The sequence below is a fragment of the Pelophylax lessonae genome, assembly GCF_965119305.1.
Source record: "Pelophylax lessonae genome assembly, chromosome: 4".
Classification (NCBI taxonomy): Eukaryota; Metazoa; Chordata; class Amphibia; order Anura; family Ranidae; genus Pelophylax; species Pelophylax lessonae.
Window position 1 is genome coordinate 68,732,416 of NC_138771.1, and position 13,165 is coordinate 68,745,580.

Consider the following 13,165-nt stretch of genomic DNA (forward strand, 5'->3'; position numbering starts at 1 on the left):
CTGGTTTGGGTTTTCTGTTATGGGCCAAGGATGCTTTCTACTATTTGACCATTGGTGGGAGCCGGTTGGTTTCCCCTTATGGGGAGGGAGGCTGGGGGGGGCTTCACCCTTTCGTGGACACAGTTTGTGCCCATTGGGGGTGTTTGGGGGGGGGAGCCCTCTGCTGGCTGATATCTTATTGGAGTTTGGTGAGTCTTCTGGACTCTTGATGTAACTCCTGTAGAGCGGACTACAGCTGTTGCGATTTACTGTATCTTGCTGTTTATTTTTATCACTGATTGCCTGGTTGCTAATACTGTTTGGAGTCATATTTTGTTATGTATTGTCCGGGTATGGAGTGCCTTTTCGCAGGCCAACCCCCTTTTTTTCTTTTTTCTTGCCTATGTTTTCTACATTTTCTACTTTATGTTGTACTACTGCAATATGTTGTTTAAAATCAATAAAAAAACTATTGAATACTAAAAAGCCTGTAATTTAAGAAACATGCGAGACAAAAAATAGTATCAGACCAACATAAAAGTTGCAATATGTATAAGATGAGAAGTCAGAAATTAGGAAATTGTCTAAAAAGATCATTTTTTACTCCTTGTAACACCTGTATTGATTTGTAAGCTTTAGCTATGTTGAATTTAAGCTTTAAAGATGGCAGGTCCCAAAATCCAATTTTTTTATATATAACAGCTTATCAGTCCTCAGATGTGGTGGCTGCATTAGTTTTCTGTTTTTAGGGGTTTTTTTTACCCTTGAAATTATAACCTGGTGATCCGGTCCGCAACATACTTTCTGTTTTAGTGTGCTTCCTTTATCTATGGAGACACCGTTGGAATGTCTGGAGAGGATAGTGTTAGATGGACTCGATGGAGGGTACTGTTAGTAAGTGAAAATTAAAGCCTGACTCCATCTGACACTTTTAAGCAGTTATTTTTTGTGATAAAGGATTTACATAAATGAATACAAGCTGTAAGCACCCAAGCAACTAGTGGTAAATGGTTTGTCTCAACCCTCCAACTGCCACTTTTGCTGGACAGGTTGTTAAAGGAAGCTGAAAAATAACAGAGTTACTGTCCAAATCAACAGTGAAAATAAAGAAAAATGACTACAAAAAGAAAATGAATGCAGCCACCCCATCAAAAGACTGATCAGCTGCAATGTATTACAGTCTTGGTAGTACACTGTCTACATTGCTCCTATGATTTAGAAGGCCGATGCTGATAAGACTATCAGCAGTTGGTCACTTTCAACTTGAATTGTTCAGTTTGGACTGTTAAGGGAGTTGAAATATAGCAGAAGGATTAATATGAATTATACAAGGGAACTTATGAAAATAAAGACTGCTTTGTTAAAGTGACGGAATTTATCATACCTGTCATTCTTGATTTTGCCTTTAGTACCCCTTTTATGACCTTTAGTGACTAGTAGATCAGTGGATCTTTTACTTAAAATCTCCAGGCTGGTCAAATTCTATTTTCTTTCTACCGAGGCTATGCATGGCTTATCGCTGATTGTTCATCAAAGTTGCCAGCTGTCTGGAGATTTATAAATGGAGATTTCTAAAATTCAGATTGATTAAGGCTGTCTGCGGGAGCCGTGAACAAAAATCAATGTTCTTATTTTTTTTCTGCATTTGAGTTTCAGCCAGTCACAATGTTTTAATTACATGTAAATCGGATGCACAAGGGAAAAATGATTTGATGGCAGCTTCCCAAACAAAGTGAAGATCTCTATATGTCACTCAGCTCTCTACGGTGTGAAGGTGCCAACCAACTGAACATTGTTCCTCTCCAACACAATAATTCAATCATGACATAGCTTCTAATTATTTAGTCTTTTTTACATTTTATACACTTCTCAAAATAAGTTAAAGGAACACTCTGAAAATGTATGAGATCTCAATAGGGAAAAATATGCTGGATATATACTGATATGGACGGGGTATTGTTTTAGGAACCAAAGGATGTCACATAGTTTGATGGAAATGAAAATGATCAACCTACAGAGGGCTGAATACAAAGCGAAAAAATGATGTAGCTGGTTACCCATTTTGCTGAAACTTCAGTACAGCAACTCAAAATGGTACTCAGTAGTTTGTATGGCCCCCACATGCTTGTATGCATGCCTGACAACATTGAGATTCTCCTAATGAGATAACGGATGGTTTCCTGGGGTATTTCCTCCAAGATCTGGACCAGGGCATCCCTGAGCTCCTGAACAGACTGAGGTGCAACCTGGCAGCATCGAATGGACCGAAACATATTGTCCTTAGAGGTGTTCTATTGGATTTGGGTCAGGCGAGCATGGGGGACATTCAATAGTATCAATTCCTTCATCCTCCATGAACTGGCTGCATACTTTTGCCATATGAAGTAGGGCATTTTCATGCACCAGGAGGAACCCAGGACCCACTGCACCAGCGTAGGGTCTTACAATGGATCCAAGGATTTCATCCCGATACCTAATGGCAGTCAGGGTGCCATTGTCTAGCCTGGAGAGGTCTGTGCGTCTCTTCATGGATATGCCTCTCCAGACCATTACAGACCCACCACCAAACCAGTCATGCTGAAAGATGTTACCATGCACCATAATAACTGATGGCTCTGTGTCGGGGGGATTGTATACATAGAGGGTTCTTTGATATTGGGCTTGCATGACTGGGAGGTTCTGTAATGGGGGACTGTGTGACTGAAGGGGGAACTCTATGCTGTGATGAGGGGACTCTGTGATGATGAGGAGGCTCATGTATAGGGGGATTTTGATGTATAGGGGCAATTCTGATGTGATGAGAGGCTCTTATATATAAGGGAGCCTCTGATGTATAAGGGGGTCTCTGATGCGATGGGGGGGTCTCCAAAGTGAAGGGATGACTCTAATGTAAAGGGGGACTTCTGATGTGAAGGGGCACTTTGATGTGAAGGGGGGGTTATGATGTCATAGGGTACCTTTAATGTGATGGGGGAACCTCTAAAATGAAGAGGGGCTCCTAAATTTGAGGGTAGGGTTACTGATGTGAAGTTAAGTTCATCAAAAAAATGTGTGTATTGTCCCAGACTCAGCTTTCACATTGATAAGTAACATTTACGTTTTTATATTTTAGACTGGGATGCTTTATATTTTGCATACTTTTTTTTATTACAAACTAAATCATTTAAAAGACAAGCATGTACTCTGAGGCAGACAGTACTAAAACTTATTAAGGCTAAATAGCCATATTCTCAGACATAGCCAGAAATGCCTTTTACAAGTTGACTTACCTACCAGGTAAAATTAACCTAATAAACAGATAAAAGACAAAGAAAAAAAAGACCCTAACACATTGCTTATAGCAAACAACAGCCTTATAAATAATGAAAAAAAAAGATATTGAATTTAGGAATAGTTAGACTACGAAGATTTCGCATACTTTTAAAGGATTCTGTGAATGAATAAAGGTTGAGAAATGTTGATTTATGTTTTGGATAGGTCTTGTATTTTCTACTGCCCCATTTAGGGATCTTTTTATGGGTTTTATGGTTTCAGATAATTCATATGTATGTGAATTTGATTTTAATTGTAGGATTGGACTGTACAGGGATTTTAAATTCGAGAGGAATGGTGTATTTTAATAATGTTATTTATAAGATAAATAAAGTCAAAAAATGTGCTGCGCTGCAATAAATCACCAAACTAAATGGGAATGTGTTAGTACATTAATAACATTTAAATGATAAATAACATATGTGCATATGAAAAAATCTTATAAAGCAAGAACAAACTGTGCACGAAACAAATATATGAAAAGGGTGTATTAAATCCCAATGAAGTCCATAGCAATAAAGCATAGAGGTGGTGTTCAAGAAGATCAACAAAAAGGTCCCAGAGGTTAAATCCGTGTGACACTTTATGAGGATAGTGGAGACACCGACGTGTAGATCACCAGATATAAAACAAATGGCTGCTTACCAGAGCAAGTTGGTCTCTCAACCTAATGAGTCGACCAATTGAGCTTGTATGTAATACCAAGGTTAGCCACCGGATGTCTCCTTACAGACCCAGACACGACATTTACCTCGTATATCCAAAAAATAGAACTTATGCGTAATACCACAATAGGCCACAGGGTGTCTCCTTATGGACTCACACACGGTATCCACATCACGATATTGAAAGAAAAGATGTATACAGGGACATAGCGTAACTCCATATGAGAAAGTTTATTAAAATAAAAGCAGGTAGTGCACTCACGTTTTTGTAGAACATCAAGGCATATAGTATGAAAACCAGGCTAAGAGTGAGCAAACATCTCTTGCGGTCTCAAAATCAATGGTAGCCGGCTGTTGGGGGCGTGGTCACAGGATGAGTCAGTCGTGACGTGACCACGCCCCCAACAGCCGGCTACCATTGATTTTGAGACTGCAAGAGATGTTTGCTCACTCTTAGCCTGGTTTTCATACTATATGCCTTGATGTTCTACAAAAACGTGAGTGCACTACCTGCTTTTATTTTAATAAACTTTCTCATATGGAGTTACGCTATGTCCCTGTATACATCTTTTCTTTCAATATCGTGATGTGGATACCGTGTGTGAGTCCATAAGGAGACACCCTGTGGCCTATTGTGGTATTACGCATAAGTTCTATTTTTTGGATATACGAGGTAAATGTCGTGTCTGGGTCTGTAAGGAGACATCCGGTGGCTAACCTTGGTATTGCATACAAGCTCAATTGGTCGACTCATTAGGTTGAGAGACCAACTTGCTCTGGTAAGCAGCCATTTGTTTTATATCTGGTGATCTACACGTCGGTGTCTCCACTATCCTCATAAAGTGTCACACGGATTTAACCTCTGGGACCTTTTTGTTGATCTTCTTGAACACCACCTCTGTGCTTTATTGCTATGGACTTCATTGGGATTTAATACACCCTTTTCATATATTTGTTCCGTGCACAGTTTGTTCTTGCTTTATTAGATTTTTTCATATGCACATATGTTATTTATCATTTAAATGTTATTAATGTACTAACACATTCCCATTTAGTTTGGTGATTTATTGCAGCGCAGCACATTTTTTGACTTTATATCACGTTGGTTTTTCTATGATTCCTTTGTGCAGCAGCTCACTCCTATAATTTGTTCACTAGTTATTTTTGATTAGCGCAGAAAACCCCACCACTTTATAAGATAAATAACCTGGTAAAATGTTTTTTTTTTTGGGATTAGTGAAACAATTCACCACTAAGGTTGTAACCCCATGCATGGGTCAAATGTGGAGTGAAGCTAATGTTTGATAAATAATCCAATTGTTTTTATGTCTTTAATTGCAGTTAAAGCATTAACACAAATACAAACATTTATTATTTTGCAACTTAACAATTCTTAGCCGTGATATTTGCAATACATGTTGAATCTATATGATGTCATCGATTTATGGCCCGTTTTTGAAGTTGAGTGTCTACATGGAGTTGGAACAGGCTCCTGGGCTTTGCATCCAGCTAACCACAGAGAAAAGGAATGATTGGGTAGTTTAGAAGCAGTCAACGTGGGGGAGATCATTCAAAGGAGAAGGATGGCCAAAACTCTTTTGGTCATACTTCTTCTGTGGGTCACAGGAGAACACTAAGTTTTGCACTCCTTTGACCCAGATTCAGCGGACAGTGGGCTAAAGCTCGCTGACTGCTGATGTCACAGAGTTGGTCCAGGCTCTGCAGGGATTCTGACAATAATGTTGTGATTCACCCAGATTTCTTACAGGCAGCTGGCTCAGCCTCCCAGTGAGCTGCGGAGACTGAGCCAAACACTCCCACCCCCTTCACAGTCAAGGGCTCCAGTGAACACTGGAGGGGCAGAGCATGGAGTGACGACTAACAGTCACCACATTGTGCTCAAAGCTGACCCAAGAACTGAGCAATCAGCGGTCTTTAATCACTCATTACTTGGTGTACAGCTGACAGCTGCAGCATTGGATCAATGATGCATTCACCTAGGTGAGTATACATATTTATTATTTATATTCCCTCACTTCTCTTTTGAAATGTATCTTTTAACATATTACTCCTCAAGCATCTCCACCTAAAATTAGGTGTTGCAATGGCCTTTGTCTGTAGAACATTTGACCCATCCATATTATTTTAGGCTATTGTCTGTAAATTGCTCTCCACTGGCTTCCACTCACCCAAAAAAAAAAAATCAAAGTACTGACAACAACTTACAAAGCCATCCACAACTCTGCCCCCAGCTACATCACTAACCTGGTCTCTAAATTTCAACCAAACCACTCTCTTCGGTCATCCCAAGACCTCCTGCTCTCTAGGTCCCTTGTCACCTCCTCCCATGCTCAGTTCCAAGACGTCTCCCAAGCTTCTCCCATTCTTTGGAACTCCCTACCCCAATCTGTCTGGCTGTCTCCTAATCTATCCATCTTTAGAAGATTCCTGAAAACCTCTTCTCTTTAAAGAAGCCTATCCTGCTTCTAACTAATACACTGTGTTTTTACATTCTCCATCAGCTCATCCTCCACAGTTATTACCTTTTGTATTACTTGATTGCAAGCTCTAACAAGCAGGGCCTTCTGATCCCTCTTGTACCAAGTTGTATTGTAACTGTAATAAATTCAAAATATGAGTGGTATAAAAGGTGCTACACCCTATTAGTTACAATTGCAAAATACTAAAGCAATTTGGCTTTTAAGGCACTAGGTAATAAATAATGACAACCACATATCAACATACAAAATTTTATTTTTCCATAATATAAAAATATTATAAATAAAATACATTAAAAAAAGAAGGGAAAAAGATTCTGAGTCATTGGTATAGGTGTACCCAAAACAAATACCAAGCCCTCTATAAGCTTATTACAATTGTAGGTCAAAATAACTAACTGCTCTGCCTAAATGAATGTAAATTCTATACAAAGAGGGAAGAAAAGAAGAGGGTAACTGAAATGCGTAGAGCTCATCAGTGACCCTCTTCTCTTCCCTCTTAGTATAGAATTTATTTAAAGTACTGTACATCGTCCATTTTTGACAGAGCAGTTGGTTATTTCGGGGAGGAGGAGGGAGCAGATACCTGTCAAAAACAGGTACCCGCTCCCTCTTCTGTGTAAGGGCGCCACAGCGACCTAAATCATTTCTGGCCCCTCTCCCCCTCCCCCCCCCCGCTGCCTTCTGGAAGACACACACAGGTCCCAGAGGACAGCGAACCATTCAGAAAGTGCAGCGCATCTCACACATGTGCAGAAAGCAACTGGATGTGAAACCACAAGGCTTCACTTCTTGTTTCCTTTAGTAAGGATGCTGGCGCCTGCACTCGGAGCAGATGGACGGGTCGGCTTTGGGTGCCAACATCGCAGGCTTCCTGGACAGGTAAGTGCCCTTATATTTAAAGTTTGCTGCTACAGTATTTGTAGCTGCTGACTTTTAGTCTTTTTTTAATACAAAATGGAACTCCGCTTTAAAAGCCCAACTGCTTTAGTATTTTGTGATTTATGTTAACTTTAATATCTGCCTTCATTTTGTAAAGCACTGTGCAAACTGTTGACGCTATATAAATCCTGTATAATAATAATAATAGATTAAAATAAACCCAGACTGTTAGACAACAGGAATCGAATGTGCTTGGATATGTTAAATATACCAAAGCTAGAGACCCACACATACTTGAGCCTTTTTGTCCTCTGTCGCCCTGACAAGATATGACATAGATTGAATGTGAGAAACTGACTTTGTCTCCATTATTGTTTCAATTAACTTTAATGGAATGAATTTGTTTGCTGCCCTATTACAATTCATAGAGTGTGCACTGCCATAGTCTGACTACGCTGTTAATTTATCTGCTAATCACTACAAACACACTTGGCCTCCATTCAGAAACTGCTGGGTCTAAAGCCACATGCGGGGAAGAACAGAGTAGAGAAGGAGGTTGATGTTTTTCATTGAGTAATGAAGTAACTGCAACAATGGACTGGCAGTGCAGCAGAGTAGGAAGAGCAATGTTAGTCAGAAGGAAAAAAAATATTTTCATGCTAGCTATAATGGTGAAAGCCTACCTGTGTCATCTTTTCTTTGTGCATTTAATCCTATATTCTGCCACTGTCCCCTGTGCTCTTTTATCTTAATGTGCAAGGCTTGCTTTTCTGAGATTGCAGTTATCTTTTAAAGAAATCCTAACTCTGCCTCTAGAATAATTCTTCAAGAGCAAAAATCCCCCTTCACATTAATTTGATTGCCGTTCTGGGCTTACAATGCACTCATATGGTGTCATTTTGTTGTATTTCCCATGAGAGAGAGCATGGTGAATTGAGCTTAGGATCAAGTCACAGTTGCCGAGCTGTGAAAACCTCCTCTTTGGGATCCCTGAAGCCAAATGGAAACCCCAAAAACCCAGAGTGAGACTGAATAAAAAAAAAGGAATGTTTTATTTTACCAAAGTGCTTAGCTGATGACTCCCGAACTTCATAGGTGGCAGGTGACACAGGATATTTCTTGAACAAACTTTACCTTCAGAGGATCTTCAGATGATACCTAAAGGTCCGGGCTGGGTACATAGCCACAAGCGATACTGACCTTCTGTGATAGGAGGTCCGTGCGAGCTGGTAGGCAAGCACTTTATCTATTGTGGTTGCGGCTCTTTTAAAGGATTATACACTCCAAGGTGGTGGATGGTAAAGATATGGATTAAGATCAATTATCACTTTATTACTTGTAAACTATATCGGATCACGTTCTGATTTAGTGCAAGCTGATAAATCACATTAGCGCAACTCTGAAAAAGTTTATTTGTATTTCCCATATGTCAGATGTAACACCACATTCCTTTCACCACTATTTCTTGTGGGAAGTGGTAAGGACCAATGTCTGTGGTTTGTGGAGAAGAAATTGATGGTGGAGACTGAGCATTGTGATGTCAAAATCCAGATAAGGCTGAGTTATCTACCACTTTCCGAGGCTGGTTATGTGGAAGATACAAGACGAAACCCTTGGTTTTCCTGCTTTTCCAATAGCATGTAAAGGCAACATAGCTCCCACTATGTACTGAGATCCAAGACACCATCCATGTGGAGGCAATGTCACTGCTGGTTAGTCACAGGCAGCCAATCAGTTTCACTAGGGTTAAATTACTAAAGGCAAATAGACTGTTCACTTTGCAAGGGGATTTTCCCCAGAGCTTAGTGAATAAGGTAAAGTTCTGTTGACTTTCATCATCCAATCATATGCAACTAAAAATGCAGTTTTTGTTTTTTTTTGCTGGGTCTTTGCAAGTAAAAATGTGACTTTGTTTCCTAAGCCCTGGGATGTTTTCCTTGCAAAGTGAACAGCCTTTTTGCCTTAGTAAGTAAAGCCCACTTTCTCAATATTATTCCCTGCCATGGGCTGCAGAATTCCAGAATATCAGGAGCTAAATTAGCCCAAAACTACTGCCAGGTATATGTAAGGTGTCTTTTGCCCTTTAGTTTAGTAAGGAGAAGTAGGGCGTGAAATAGACTAGTTTACTAAATGTGTCTACGTCGGGCCCATGTGGCTGGGGTTTATACCCGAGCCGCATCGGCCCTCCAAATCTGCGTTGTTATACTGAATCCCTTGCCATATATTCTATTTGGCAGGGTCACTATTGACGTGTTTATATCTCAGTACTTATCACAGATTGCATCTTTCTGCTCCTAGATATAGTCTATGGTGCTTTTGGATGTGTGCTATTATTTGTATTTGTAACTGCTGACTGTGCTATAATGTCATCACTTGTTAATGTTCATTTGTATTCTTCTCAATAAAACGTTTATTAAAATGTGTCTACGTCTGTTGCCTAAAAAACTATAGCCACTCCATTTCAAGCAGTTAGATAGAGCTGTGTTGTATTGAAAATCTATGTTCCTTTTTTAAAGTAAGAGAGAAGTTGATCAACAAAGGGTCCTTTACAAATTCTCTTGGCATGGGAGCAGGGGTATTGCTAGGTAGGAAAAAGACCAGGGGTTTGAGCCCGAAGGTAAATTTGATCCCACAACGTCCCTTTCCGATATCAGAAGGGGGCGTGAAGATCAGCGCCAGGGAGCTTTGCCCGGTGCTGGATTAAAGGTGAGTGTAACACCAATAAGAGCATTTTGATGGAGCGACACCTCCGGACCCCTTTACATTACACAGTGTGTTGTACAGGGGGCAAGGTTCAGGAGTGCGTTGTACAGGATGCAATGTTCAGGAGTGCGTTGTACAGGGTGCAAGGTTCAGAAGTGCATTGTACAGGGTGCAAGGTTCAGGAGTGCGTTGTACAGGGTGCAAAGTTCAGGAGTGCATTGTACAGGGTGCAAGGTTCAGGAGTGCATTGTAAGGAGTGCAAGGTTCAGGAATGCATTGTACTGGGTGAAAGGTTCTCGAGTGTGTTCTACGGGGTGCAAGGTTCTGGAGTGCGTTGTACATGGTACAAGGTTCAGGAGTGCGTTGTATGGGGTGCAAGATTCTGGAGTCGTTTGTACGGTGTGCAAGGTTTAGGAATGCGTTGTACGGGGTGCAAGGTTACGGAATGCATTGTACAGGGTGCAAGGTTCAGGAAAGTGTTGTACAGGGTGCAAGGTTCAGGAATTAATTAAACTGCAAAGACACCAATTAGTTAAACATTGCAAGATTTAGCTTAAAATCTTGATTAACAGCATACAGGAGCAGAGGGAAGAATGGTGGCATCAGATGCAACATAAATGAGTGCAGCAGAGCAGAACATGCAGCAGTGAAATATTTATCCAACACAGCCATTGATTGGTGTGCAAGCTGGGGGCGGCCACAATGAGAGTGATTGGAACTGTCAAAGTGAAGCACTGATGTTGGGGATGGGCGGGGACGATATGCGGGGCTCCGCCCCTTTGTTCAGTGGATAGATAAACAGCCAGCATCGGTGGTGTGTATACATTGCTGGCCGGGTAGGAAGGTGGCAGGGGGCGGGACCAATTGTAACTACTGTATGTGTACCTATCCACTGTGAATGCACATACAGTAGTTACAACTGGTCCCGCCCCCTGCCACCTTCCTACCCGGCCAGCGGCTGTTTATCTATGAACAGGACAAAGGGGGGGGGCCCAACATATCGGTCCCACCCACCTCAACATCAGTGCTTAATTTTGACAGCTCCACTCACTCTCATTGCGGCTGTCCCCTGACTTGCCCACCAATCACTGGATGCGCTGTATGTTATACTGCTGAGGTATGTAGCCCGGAGTTCCAGACAACCCCAGGCCTTGGAACTCAGGGCTAATAATTTTAAATAAGCAATATGAGACACAGTGATTTTTGGGGACCCACTTGGGGGGTATAGCCCCGGTCAGCCCCCCCTCCTGACGCCACTGCATGGGAGTGATCTAGAGCAGCGGCCTAGTAAAACCAGGGCCTAGTAAATTCTTCAAAAACCTTCCATGCCCGATAAAAAAAAAAAAGTATTTACGCACACAATAAAAGTATGGAAATACAAAATATGTATTTAAATAAGTTTTAATGCTTAGGATAAAAAGCCTTCTGTGTAACAGCTGCCCCAGAACCCCCTAACACTTACCTGAGCCCCATCTCTATCCAGCGATGCCCACAAGTCCCTCGCCTGTCCGGGACAATCCCTCCTGATTGGCTGACACACAGCAGCATGCCATTGGCTCCCGCTGCCGTCAATCAAAGTCAGTTAGCCAATAAGGAGAATAAGGGGGCGAACAGCAGCTCCACAGCTGCTTGCTTTGGGGGGGACTCGACAGGAGGGAGGGGCCAGGAGCAGTGAAGAGGAACCCGAGAAGAGCAGGATCCGGGCTGCTCTGTGCAAAACCAACTGCACAGAGGAGGTAAGTATAACATGTTTGTTATTTAAAAAAAAAAAACAAGAGACTTTCACTTCAAATGCAGGAAGGCTCTGGATGGGGCTGGGTGTCACTGTGGTTTGATGGAGATTTTGAGGTTCTGGATGGAGCTGGGGGCAACTATGGGGTCTCTCCGGGAGGCTAGGAACTTTGCAGAGGCCCTGTGAGGCCCCGTAGTGTCCTGTGGGATCTGGGGAACACTTTTGGAGGTTGAGGAGCAATGGGGGGAGCTGCAGACTCTGCAGTCAGCTAGGAGGCACTGCAGGGCACTGGGCATCACGGTGGGAGTTTAGTAGAATAGCAGCTGATTGGAGGCCTGGAAGGAAGGTTTTCACAGTACAGTAGAGGACCATGGCCTGGTGGTTATAAATCACTGATCTAGAAATTTTCCAAGGATTGTTTCCATACATTAGCACTTTGTAAAAAATTGAACTCCCTTTAATAAAACCAAGCTTATTTTAATAAAAATATATTTTTTAACACAGCATGGCATGTGGAAAAAATGTACTTTACAAAAAATTCCCAATCATGTGCAAGGAAAAGAAATAAAACAGTATTTCTGCTTACGCATGATTAAATAATTGAAGTCAGCAAAGCTTTATCTCATTCACTAAGCTACAGGAAAATTCAGGAAAACAGCCTATTTGCCTTTAATAAATCAACCCCATGGAGTCTGTGGATATAAAATTAATATGTTTGTGCATGTCTCCTGAAACATAGCATAACTTGGCCAGTGTTTGCACAGGCTTTGTGTGTTCATGTTTTATGTACCGGAAATATGTGTTTCGAGTTTTAAATACATAAAATTTTACGCTTGGTAAATGCTTGTATTTCAATGTACTATACACATTATATGGTAAAAAACCTGAGTTTTTAAAAATGATAAAATGTAAGCATTCAATAAACCATTAGTACATTTCTAGAGATAGGTCATGCCATGCAGTAAAAGGAAATGACCCTTGTACCCAAAGTCATTATGAAGCATTGTAGTTTGCATTGGATCTATTCTTAAACACTGTACTTTTATATGTATATTCAAAGAACATAAATTATCACTTTCATTCAGTGATGTCAAACAGGTAATACAAACCAGGAAAACCAAACACAACTTCATCTTGACGAAGTGCCATCGAAAAAAAAAGGTCATCATTAATAGACTACAAACCATTAGTAAGACCTCACCTTGAATATGCAGTTCAGTTTTGGATACCAGTTCTGGGGAACTGGAGAAAGTGCAGGGAAGGGCAACCAAACTGATAAGAGGCATGGAGGAGCTCAGCTACAGTATCTCACAAAAGTGAGTACACCCCTCACATTTTTGTAAATATTTTATTATATATTTTCATGTGACAACACTGAAGAAATGAAACTTTGC